The sequence below is a fragment of the Micromys minutus genome (genome assembly GCF_963924665.1).
Source record: "Micromys minutus genome assembly, chromosome: X".
In the NCBI taxonomy this organism is placed as follows: Eukaryota; Metazoa; Chordata; class Mammalia; order Rodentia; family Muridae; genus Micromys; species Micromys minutus.
The window spans coordinates 46,575,485-46,588,727 of NC_137970.1; the positions used below are offsets into that span (position 1 = coordinate 46,575,485).

Sequence of the window (13,243 nt, forward strand, 5' to 3'; positions counted from 1 at the left end):
TCACAATAGATGGAAAAACAAAGCAGCCTAAACAGAGTGTTGGCTGGTTTGTTTGTTTTTTTCTTTCTTGAAACAAGCAGGAGCTATTTGGGAAGAGGAAACATCAACAAAGAATATGCCTCTAACCAGACTGTCCTGTGGGTAAACCTGTGAGAGCATTTTCTACAATGATAACGATGTGAGTGAACCCTTTCTATGGCAGGGCAGTGAGTGCTACCACGGAGCATGTTGTTCTGAGTTATATAAGAAAGCAGGCTGAGCAGCCTATGAGCAACAAACCAGTAAACAACATTCTCTATGGCCTCTTCTTTAGTTCCTGCCTCCAGATTCCTGCCTTGATTTCCCTTGGCAAAGTTACAACTATGACCTGAGAGTTGTAAGCTGAAATCAATCATTTCCTGCCCAAGTTGTTTTTTATTATAGTGCTTTATTATAGCAATAAGAGCCCTATTGTAAGGCATATGTCTATCAACTGATAAAGGGGTAATGAAAATTTGTGATACAGTTGTACAATGAAATTATAAACCACTAAAGCATGTAATTATGAAATTTTAGAAAAATTTGTAGAACTAGAAAAATTATACTAGGGGGAAAACCTATAAAGATAAACACTGCATGTTTCCTCTCATATGTAGAACATAATTTCAAAATTTTAGATTTTTTTATTTAACTTAGAAAATCCAGAGAGCAAGAGGTTATATAATGGCCATGGGTTGGGGGAAAGAGGCTTAAATGGAGCAAACAGTAAGAGCTCATGTTAAATGAAAATACAGAGGGAAGACTACTATGATGGTAAGGTTTAAATGGGAAGGGTTGCAAATGACACAGGACAGAAAGAGGTAGAGACAGGGAGTTAACCAAAACGAAGGATGTAAGAAGACATGTAGACATCTCCCTACAAGTTGATGATCAAGAAGATTGTACAGGCCCACTAACAACATAGACTGTTGCCACCATTCTTGGTTGCCCACCAGAACTTGACAATAACACACTATAGCTGAAGACATCACATACCTTGGTTTCATAGCATAGGCAAACCAAGTTGGAACTTAACTGGAAACTCCCTCCCTATTGACTAATATATATTGTGTCAAAATGTAACACAGGATGCTCAGGAAGAAAACTCAGTATTTCCAGCCATATGTGGACCTTGTGTCCTACAATGCCACCTACCTACCAACACATGCCCGCTGGTGCAAATGAGTGTTGTGAGTACAACTTACCACTCTGTGATAAATACCCGCTCCTCAAAAGGAGATTCATGCCTGGTGCTAAAAACCAGGTTAAAAAAAAAAAAAACTCATGGAGTTCGCTAAATGAACATGGCATCAAACCACTTTCTAAATACTTATAGTTAGATTTATACAGATATACACATGATATTCTCAGGCTTGATTATAGAAACTTCTTTTTACAATGAATAGCAGTGAGTGAAAATTCATGGCTGAGAATAATTGAGTGTTGAGTACTCTGGCCTAAATAATACCACCTCTTCTATCTCAGGGAACACCATGACCCAAGGGTAGAAAGAATATAAGAACCAGATGATAGGAGAAGGGCTGTAAGATGCTGCCTTCTGGGCATGACACAGTCACTACAGTTGGGAACTCAGAGAAGCTGCAGTTGCCTACACTGGCTCTGCACAAGACTGAGCCTGTAAGCGGTCAGTCAGGAGGCAGAGAAGTACTTGAGGCTCCCTGTTCCCTGGGAAGCTATTGACTATTTACAGAGGCTCAGGGAGGGGAGTTGTCTCCAATTATATAGCCACCGAAGAGCCTCCTGTGCTCCAATAGATATAATGTCCGTGGTCACATAGGCAGCCCTGATTATAATTACTTCCACAGATCCTTAAGCTATAAATAAGGTATACTTGCTATTATTATTTTGAACAAAAGTATTATCTACTAAATTAAGAATAAATAAAATGTTTAAGGCATATTTCTTTCTGAAGTTTATGGTTTTTAGCTTTTAAAAATAAAATTTAAATACACCATTTTCCCCTGCCTTTTCCTCCCTCTAGCCCCTCCCTGTAACTCCTTACCTTCCTTACTTTCAAAATCATGGGCCTTGTTAGACTTAAATATGTCAGCTCAACCTACTAAGTCCATCGAGTGCAAATGAGTGTTTCATGTATGTACATGATCTCAGGGCTGACCACTTGGTCTTGAATAACCAACCTGGAGAGACATCCCTGGCAGGGACTATTTCTCATCCTCTCAGCCATCATTAGTTCCCTGTATCTCTATGCCTGTATGAGGCATGTGGAATTTTCCCTTCCATGTTGTTGGTGTTCAGATCTCATTTCTTTAGCTTCCATTATCTCTTCTTCTTTATATAGATCCAAACTTCTGGCCTATCTCATTCCTGTTAACATTTCTTTAAAGGTAGATCTATTGTCAATAAGTTTCCACAATTTTTAATGTGTTAAAGCCTCTATTTCTTACTTCCAGCCCAAAGCCAATGCCAGTCCTGATTCATTAGGACTGGCAGCCTGCTCACACATTGCTGGGCACCCAAAGAAGCTGCAGAAGTGCTATCACTCCTGAGCCCACAGATGTGTCCACACTCCCTCTCCACTGATTATCAGGGGAGAGACCGTACAGAATTCTCAGGGTGCAGGTAGCTCGTGCTGCCTGGGAACAGACTGCTCAGGACAAAACCCAGAGACAGCCCACTGCCATCGGAACTCACAGCCTACCCAGAGAGCTGAACACCCAGGAGCAATCTCCCTCCAGAGCCCATAGGCCCACAGACCCATAGGAGACACAAGCTCCAATCAGAGACAACAAGATCACCTAGGATCACTGATAATAAGATGGCAAGAGGCAAGTGGAAGAAACTAAGAAACAGGAACCAAGACAACCTAGCAACATCAGAAGCCAGTTCTCCCATCACAGCAAATTGTGGGTATCCCAACTCAAAAAAAAAAAACAAGATTTGGACTTAAAATCATACTTCATGGGGATCCTCTAGAATCACATAAGTAAAAAATGCCAGTCTAGGTTACTATATCCAGCTAAATTCTCAGTTACTATAGATGGAAAAACCAAGATATTCCAGGACAAAAGCAAATTTACAAAATATGTGTCCATAATAAGTAACACACTTAAAGAAGGACAAGAAAGCCAGGAGAACACACGAAAACAAGTTGAAGCCCTTAAAGAGGAAACAAAAAATAAACACACACACACACACACACACACAAAGTAAAAAAAAAAAAAAAACTTAAAGAGCTACAGGAAAGCACAACCAAACTGGTAGAGGAATTGAACACAGAAATAGAAACCATGAAGAAATCACAAAAGGAGACAACCCTGAAGTTGGAAAACCTAGAAAAGACATCAGGAATCAAAGATGTCTTGTTGATTTTCATCACCAACAGAATAAAAGAGACAGAAGAGAGAATCTCAGGGAGAAAAGACACACAAAAAAAATATTGACACAACAGTCAGAGAAAATCAAAAAGATTCTAACACAAAACACCCAGGAAATCTAGGATACAATGAAAAGACCAAACCTAAGGATAATAAGTGTTGAAGAGAGCAAACACTCCCAACTAAAAGGCCCAGTAAATATCTTCAACAAACTTATAGAAGAGAACTTCCCTAACCTAATGAACCATGAGCATAAAAGAAGCTTACAGAACTCCAAATAGATTGGACCAAAACAAACTCCTCCTAACATAAAAGAGTCAAAACACCAAATGTTCAAAACAAAGAAAGAATACTAAAAGTAAGGGGGAAAGGGCAGGTAACATATAAAGAAAGACCAATCAGAATTACATGAGCCTTTCAACAAAGACTCAAAGATCTAGAAGAAAACTAGAAGATCCTGGACAAAATTGACCAAATAGTCATCCACAAAACAGGCCTCTACAGACACTAGAACATCAAAATACTCCCATGCATCCTATCAGATCACCATGGTCTAAGGCTGGTCTTCAATAACAACAGATATAACAAAAAGCCCACATACACATGGAAGCTAAACAATGCTCTACTCGATGATAACTTGGTCAAGGAAGAAATAAATTTTAAAAAATCAAAGACTTTTTAGAATTTAACGAAAATGAAGGCACAACATACTCACACTTGTGGGATACAATGAAAGCAATGCTAAGAGGAAAACTCATAGCTCTGAGTACCTCCAAAAAGAAACTGGAGAGAGCATACACTAATATCTTGACAGCCCACCTAAAAGTTCTAGAAAAAAATAAGCAGATAAACCCAAGAGGAGCAGATGGCAGGAAATAATCAAACTCAGAGCCAAAATCAACCAAATAGAAACAAAAAGAACTATACAAAGAATCGACAAAACCAGGAGCTGGTTCTTTGAGAAAATCAAAAAGATTGGTAAACCCTTAGCCAGACTAACTAGAGGGCACAGAGAGAGTATCCAAATTAACAAAATCAGAAATGAAAGGGGAGACATAACAACAGGAGCTGAAGAAATACAAGAAGTCATCAGATCCTACTACAAAAGCCTATACTCAAATCTAGAGGAAATGAACAATTTCCTAGACAAATACCAAGTACCAAAGTTAAATCAGGATCAGATAAACCATCTAAACAGTCCCATAACACTTAGAGAAATAGAAGCAGTCATCAAAAGCCTCCCAACCCCCCTCCCCCAAAAAAAAGCCCAGAACCAGATGAGTTTAGTGAAGAATTATATCAGACTTTCATAGAAGACCAAATACAAATACTCTCCAAACTATCCCACAAAATAGAAGCAGAGGGAACACTACCCAACTCATTCTTCAATGCCACAATTATGTGCATTCCTAATCCACATAAAGACCCTACAAATAAAGAGAACTTTAGACCACTCCCCCTCGTGAACACGGATGCAAAAATACTCAATAAAATCCTTGCAAACCAAATCCAAGAACACATCAAAACTACCATTCACCATGATCAAATAGGCTTCATTCCAGTGATGCAGGGATGGTTCAATATACAGAAATCCATAAACATAATCCACTATATAAATAAACTCAAAGAAAAAAAACACATGATCATCTCACTAGATGCTGAGAAAGCATTTGACAAAATTCAGCACCCCTTCATGTTAAAAGTCTTGGAAATAACAGGAATCCAAGGCCCATACCTAAACATAGTGAAAGCAATATACAGCAAACCAGTAGCCACAATCAAAGTAAATGGTGAGAAACGAAGCAATCCCACTAAAATCAGGGACTAGACAAGGCTACCCACTCTCCCGTTACCTATTCAATATAGTACTTGAACTACTATCCAGAGCAATCAGACAACAAAATGAGGTCAAAGGGATACAAATTGGAAAGGCAGAAGTCAAAATATCACTATTTGCAGATGATATGATAGTTTATTTGCGTGACCCCAAAATTTTTACCAGAGAACTCCTACAGCTGATAAAAAACTTCAGCAAAATGGCTGGGTATAAAATTAACTCGAACAAATCAGTAGCCTTCCTCTACTCAAAGGACAAACAGGCTGAGAAAGAAATTAGAGAATCAACATCCTTCACAATAGTCACAAAGAATATGAAATACCTTGGTATGACCCTAACCAACCAAGTGAAAGATCTGTATGATAAGAACTTCAAGTCTCTGAAGAAGGAAATTGAAGAAGAGCTCAGAAAATGGAAAGATCAACATAGTAAAAATGGCCATCTTGCCTAAGGCAATCTACAGATTCAATTCAATCCCCATCAAAATTTCAAGTCAGTTCTTCATAGAGTTAGTAAGAGTAATTTGCAAATTCATCTGGAATAACAAAAAACCTAAGATAGCAAAAACTATTCTCAACAATACAAAAAAAAAAAAAAAAAAAAACAAAAACTTCTAGGGGAATCACCATCCCTGACCTCAAGCTGTATTATAGATCAATTATGTTTTAAAAAACTGCATGGTATTGGTACAGAGATAGGCCTGCACCTTTAATCCTACCACTCAGGAGACAAAGGCAGAAGGATCTCTGTGAGTTCAAGACTAGCCAGGTGTACAGAGCAAGTTTTAGACCTGCCAAAGTTACATAGAGAGACCCTGTGTCAAAACAAAAACAAGGGCTAGAGGGTTAGCTCAGTGGTTAAGAGCACTAGCTGCTATTTTAGAGGTTCTGAGTCCAATTCCCAGCAACCACATGGTAGTTCACAACCATCTGTAATGGGATCTGATGCCCTCTTCTGGCATCTAGGTATACATCCAGATAGAACGCTGTATACATAGTAAATAAATCTTTAAAAAACAAAAGCAATAGCAACACCAACTAACTTCCACAAATGGGGGCAGGGTGAGAGATGCATGGCATTTGCCTTTCTGAGTCTGAGTTACCTCACTCAGAACATTTGTTTACCTGCAAGCGTCATAATTTTGTTTTATAACAATTGGATAATACTTTGTTGTAGAAATGTACCACATTTTTTATCCATTTACCAGTTGACAGACATCCTTGTTGTCTCCATTTCTTGGCTGACCCACTGAGTGTAATTTGTACTTGCCCAAATACTTATGGTATGCGGCACTGGAACACAGTAGACCCACCAGGGGCCACACCCTTAAGAAAATGGACTCCCCTGTGACACCTCTATGCTTCATGTTGACTGGCTTGGTCTTATAAAAATGTTGCATGGATGACCACAGCCGCAATGAGTTCATGAGTACAACTGTCCTGTCACATCCAAGAAAACACCTCTGGCTCTTACAGTCTTTTCACAGTCCTCTTCTATGATTGACCCTATAGGGAAGGGGAAATATGTTAGTTAGTTGTCTTTCTTGGGGTTTCTATTGCTTTGATGAAAGACCAAGACCAAAAATAAGATAGAGAGGAAAGAGTTTATTCGGCTTACATTTCCACATTACATTTCAGCAAAGGAAGTCAGGGCAGGAACTCAAACAGAGGCAGGAGCTGATGGGCTGTGGAGAAGTACTGTGTAGTTGCTTGCTCCTGATGGCCTACTTTCTTATAGAACCCAGGACCACCAGCCCAAGAATGGCACCAGCCAGGATGGGCTGGGTCCTCCCCCATCAACCACTAATTGAGAAAATGCCCAAAGGCTTGCCTACAGCAAAATCTTATAGAGGCATTTTCTCAGTTGAGACTCTGTCCTTTCAGATGACTATAGCTTGTGTCAAATTGATACAAAACCAGCCAGCACAATAGTTCATGGCTGAGCACTCCACTAACACTTATTCCCTGCACTTTGACCACTTGTAAGTTTCTGCACTAACCACCTACTGCACAAAGACATTTCTCTGATGAGGTCTGAAAGTGGTTAAGGAGATAGCAATTTGGAGAACAGTGTGAAACTATGTCTATTTAGAAAAGAAAAAGGTAGGTAGGTTCAATCACAGAGTCTATGAGCTCCCCAACCATAGATCCTTAGCAAGATTTAGAGTAGAAATCATGTTTTCAATTCCCTTTTCTAGGTGCAGTGTGGCACATGACTGTAAATCCCAACACTTGGGGGGCAGTGAAGCAAGAGGATTTCTGAGTTCTGAGTTTAAAGGCTACTCGGAGACACAAGTTAATTCCAGGCTAGACAGGGTTCTGTAGTAAGACCTTCTGTCCAAAAACAAGCAAACAAATGAAACTTGTCCTCTTTCCCTTTTACCACACATGTGCTTAAGGTGAACCTGTTTTTTTTTTTAAGTTTTTTATTCCTCAACTCAACTAGTAAGCATGACTCCTGGGTCCCTCTTGAATGAAAAAAAAAAAAAGAAAGAAAGAAAGAAAGAAAAAGAAAAGGAATTATTACTGTTCTTAGGTATGGTGTAGGAGAAAGTTTACTATAGATAAAAGGGAGAGTATAGGTAGAGGCAGGGACTTCTAGGAGAGTGTACATGAGTCTGAGCTGGGGGGAGAGGAAGGGAGAGGAGAGAGAGTCTAGCCAGGTATAGCAGCCAGGAAACCCATAGGTACAAAAAGAGAAGGTAACCAAAATGTCTGGATTATATAGGGAAGAGCATCCCAGCCTCCTGGACTAGAGTTCAGAGTAGGGGATGGAGTGGGGTATGCCAGCCAGGAGGCCCTGTTACAGGTAGGGGCTAAGCGATACAGGGAGAACCTGGTGGCCAGGTTTGATTTGATCTGTTAAATAGGCACTCCAGCCATTTGTCCCAGGTTGAAAACTAACACCCCTATCCAACTTGTAAGTTCTGTGATGATGGTGTTCTGGAAATATTTACTATGCTACCTTCCATAAGTATGCTTAGAAAAGACCATGTCCTGGGTTGCCTCAGAATCTGATGCAATAACTCTATCCCTTAACTAGCTGAACTGGCCAAAAAGTTGAGCAAGAATATGCCACCTTGCCTATAAGGTCAGAGCAGATGCAGCAGCTATCACCGTACTGCTCGCCTATGAGGCTGGAGTGGTTAACTGGCCCATTGTTAGCTAGTTGATGGGGCCGCACCCTTTCTGTGTTCGTCCTTCCTTAAACAGCTATCTTACTCAAGAACAAAGTGCTTTTCTGTTTGTGTTATTGGTTCTTGCCCAGTTGTAGCCATCAAGAATGCTTAATGCTGTTTTGAAAAACAATATCAAGGAGCCAGGTATGCTTTATGTCTGTGCCCTAGCTCTCCGGAGACTGAGGCAGGTGGATTACAGTTCAAGGCCAATGTAGATTACACGTTTAAACATTATTGGGGAAAAAAAAATCAGAGCACAAATAGACAACAACAGACAAGGTAGGAAAGGTGTGAGGAAAAGGAAGATATAAAAAGAGAAATTCGTGAACTTAAATTGCTCCACTGAACCTGAAATATCTTCTGCACACTGCACACAATTCCTACTGCTACACATTTCTTTCTGAGGGAAATCAAAACAGACTTTGGATTTTTTTTTTAAGGGACATATTTGCTCTGGGGCAACACTGGAGATCTTCCCAGTTAGAGACTCTATTAGCTTCCTATGAAACCTGATTTCATAGGTGAAAATCTTTCTAGAGTTTAACAAGAATCAAGTTAGATAATACACAGAAGCATGATACAAACTGTAGACTACAGAAATATTTCTAAGGATGTTGGCGGTGGTTTAGAACTAGGCTATATTGGCTTTGTGGAGTTTGGAACAGAATTTAAGTACCTGTGTCTAAGGAAAGTTAGATTCATCCAAAGGAAGAAAAATCCTGAATCCCCATGAATAAAAATGAGTTCTATTGATTAAAATGGTTTTCTTTAAAAACAAATACATGAAAAGAGACTTCTGATTTTACTACAGATGAAACAGTTGGCATTTCTTTTAGAACACCTATTAAGTTATGGTAAATTTTGGGAGTGCATGTGGAATACAGCTGCATGATTCTAATAACTAACAAATTAAATCACAATAAAGATGTGACTAGGAGATCCAGGGACCCAGGCCTGGTGAGACTGTGCTGCAAGTAGCTGGGCTGAGAGAGGTCTGAGCCAAGCATGCGGAAAGCGCCCCCCAATTGATTCAGGGGAGCAGGAACTCTGCTGTAGGGACTCAATTTCCACCCGAGGGCCTGTGCGTGGAAACCAAATGCTCAGGCCATCTGCCACCAAGAACAGCGGAGATCCAGGGACCCAGGCCTGGTGAGACTGTGTTGCAAGTAGCTGGGCACAGAGAGGTCTGGGACGAGCATGTGGAAAGCGCCCCCCCATTAGTTCAGGGGAGCAGGAACTCTGCCATATGGACAAGGTTTCCACCCATAGGGCCCGTACGTGCAGACCATCTGCCACCAGGAAGAGCAGAGATCCAGGGACACGGGCAAGGTACACGGGAGAGAAAGGAACCAATCACTGGCAACAAGATGGCAAGAGGAAAGCGAAAGAACTTACCCAATGGAAACCAAGACAACCTGGAAACATCAGAACCCAGCTATCCCATCACAGCAAAGAGGGGAATGCCAAACACTCCAGAAAAAGAAGACTCAGACCTGAAATCATACCGCAAGATGATGATAAAGATCCTTAAACAAGAACAGAAGGAAAAGCATAAAGAAATAGAAGCTTTTAAAGAGGAAACAAGAAAAACACTCAAAGAAATCAAAGAACTAGAGGAAAACAGAACCAAAGAGATGAAGGAATTGAAGAAGGAATTTAAAATGGAAATGGAAACAATAAAGTAAACACTAAAAGAGACAACCCTGGAGGTAGAAAACCTAAAAAAGAAATCAGTAGTCACAGATGCAAGCATCTCCAACAGACTACAAGAGATGGAAGAGAGAATCTCAGGGGCCGAAGACAACATTGAAAACAAAGACAAAACTGTCAGAGAAGATGCAAAAGCCAAAAAGCTCCTAACCCAAAATATCTAGGAGATCCAGGACACAATGAGAAGACCAAACCTAAGGATAATAGGAATAGAAGAGGGTGAAGAATATCAACTAAGAGGCACAATAAATATCTTCAACAAAATCATAGAAGAAAACTTCCCTACCCTTAAGAATGAGATGACCACGAGCATAAAAGAAGCCTTCAGAACTCCAAATAGGTTGGACCAGAAAAGAAATTCCTCTCGACACATAATAGTCAAAACACCAAGTGCCCAAAGCAAAGAAAGAATACTAAAAGCAGTAAGGGAAAAAGGTCATGTAACATATAAAGGCAGACCAATCAGAATCACAGCTGACTTCTCAACAGAGACTATAAAAGCTAGAAAATCCTGGACAGACAACATGCAGACCCTAAGAGAACACAAGTGTCAGCCTAAGCTGCTATACCATCAGCAAAACTCTCAATCACCATAGATGGAGAGACCAAGATATTCCAGGACAAAACTAAATTTATACAATATCTGACCACAAACCCAGCACTACAACGAATTATAGGTGAGAAACCCATACAAGGAGGGAAACTACATCATAGTAAAAACAAAAAAAAAATACCTAAGCAAGAAAATCAAAAGAAGAAAGACACACAGGCACAACTCAACCTACAAAAGCAATAATAGCAGGAAACAGCAACCACTATTCTTTAATATCTGTTAACATAAATGGACTCAATTCCCCAATAAAAAAGACATAGGCTATCAGACTGGATACATAAACAGAATCCAGCATTTTGCTGCATACAGTAAACTCATCTCAGAAACAAAGACAGACACTATCTCAGAGTAAAACGTTGGGATAAAAACTTCCAAGCAAACAGCCCCAAGAAGCAAGCTGGAGTGGCCATTTTAATATCAAATAAAGTATATTTTCAACCAAAAGTTAGCAAAAAAGATAAGGAAGGACACTTTTTACTCATTACAGGGAAAATTTGTCAGGAGGAACTCTCAATTCTTAACATATATGCTCCAAATACAAGAGCACCCATATTCATAAAAGAAACACTACTAAAGCTCAAAAATACATTGCACCTGACACAATAATCATGGGAGACCTCAACACCCCACTCTCATCAATGGACAGATCATGGAAACAGAAACTGAACAAGGACGCAGTGAAACTAGCAGAGGTTATGAACCAATTGGAATTAATAGACATCTACAGAACATTTTACCATAAATCAAAAGAATACACCTTCTTCTCAGCACCTCAAGGCACCTTTTACAAAATTGACCATATAATCGGTCACAAAACAAGCCTCAATAGATATAAGAAGACTGAAATACCCCCATGCATCCTATCAGATCACCATGGTCTAAGGCTGGTCTTTAATAATATCAAAGACAACAAAAAGCCCATAGACACATGGAAACTAAACAACTGTCTATTAAACAATAGCAGGGTCAAAGAAGAAATAAAGAAAGAAATTAAGGTTTTTCTAGAATTTAATGAAAACAAAAACACAACATACCCAAACCTATGGGATGCAATGAAAGCAGCACTGAGAGGAAAACTCATAGCTCTGAGTGCTTCTAAAAAGAAACTGGAGAGAACATACACTAGCAACTTGACAGCACAGTTGAAAGCTCTAGAACAAAAGGAAGCAGATACAACCAAGAGGAGTAGACGTCAAGAAATAATCAAACTCACAGCCGAAATTGACCAGATAGAAACAAAAAGAACCATTCAAAGAATCAACAAAACCAAGAGCTGGTTCTTTGAGAAAATTAACAAGATTGATAAATCCTTAGCCAGACTAACTAGAGGGCAAAGAGAGAGTATCCAAATTAACAAAATCAGAAAGGAAAGTGGAGACATAACAACTGAAACTGAGGAAATTCAAGAAATCATCAGATCCTACTACAAAAGCCTATACTCTAGCTGGAGAAGATAGTGGTCTCCACAGGAGTTAAAGTTCCTCATAATTTTTGCCTGTTGGAAGAACTTGAAGAAGGACAGAACAGAGTAGGTGATGGCATGGTTAGCTGAGGCCTTGAAAATGATGAAGACATGACACAAGGAGGACAGGCATGATTATTGGGCCAAGGACAAACTATGAAAACAGAATTAATAGCCTGAAAGTAGAATATAGATCTAAATACCCAGAAGCTCTACCATCAGATTTGTAACAAAAATTAATACGAATGGAATCAATGATTCCAGTGGAATAGTGGATTCACAGAGCATTCCCATATTGGCAAAATGGCAAAATTCCTATAGAATTAAAGTTGTACTTCAAGACCTAAGACGTCTTATGATGTCCAAAGAAAGTATGAAGCTTCCACAGCCACCAGGACAGACATACAGCAACTAATTTTAGTGGATCTCAAACTTGTCTTAAATCAGCAACCTTCTACTCATGTTTATGTCTTGATTAAATATCACCATGCAAAATACCCACACATTAAGTAAAAGAATTGCAGCCGGTAAACATTACCTAGACAACCGTAAGAATATATTTAATATATGTACACCTATTATGTTTTCAGGTAACAAGAGAAGCGCAGCACAGTTTTTCTTTCTCTTCTTAAAGCACTGTCGTTTAAACAAGAACCTGAAGTATTCAAAATGGAATTCAGGTTTCCCAGACAGAAGTATGGCAAGAGTGTCAGGTGGCCATGGACACCTTTGTTTTTCTGAGAAGTAAAGTCTCAGGAAGGAGGAGCAAAACTGGCGCTTTTCCATCATGCACAGAGCTGCAGCTGAAATTGTTTCAAGTAGCAGATGTAATGAATAGTCACCAATTGTGGTCATTCTTGAAGCGGTGTGGGTGCTGACTACTATTAGCATCAAAAATAGGTTCAGGATTGTTTTCATACCTGGATTTATAATAAAAAGGTGTTTGGAGTTTTGAGTTTCTGTTGAAAGCTGTTTCCGTTTGTTACATGTAACAGACATGGTAATTTGTTTACAGTCTTTCTTTAATAAAATATGCTTAGAAGTGAAGTCCACAAAAAGGAAATAGGTG

At 39.4% G+C, this 13,243-nt stretch overlaps 1 protein-coding gene and 1 pseudogene across 9 annotated transcripts in view; both read left to right on the forward strand.

Annotated features, from left to right (window-relative positions):
• Window positions 1-13,243, forward strand: part of EDA (ectodysplasin A) — a gene marked incomplete at both ends in the record, with an annotated part of 368,129 nt that overhangs the window by 339,715 nt on the left and 15,171 nt on the right. The window lies entirely within an intron of this gene.
• Window positions 1,567-12,589, forward strand: LOC308415781 (ubiquitin-conjugating enzyme E2 variant 2-like; annotated as a pseudogene). Its single transcript has 2 exons — window positions 1,567-1,656; window positions 12,157-12,589. The product of its transcript is annotated as a ubiquitin-conjugating enzyme E2 variant 2-like (transcript).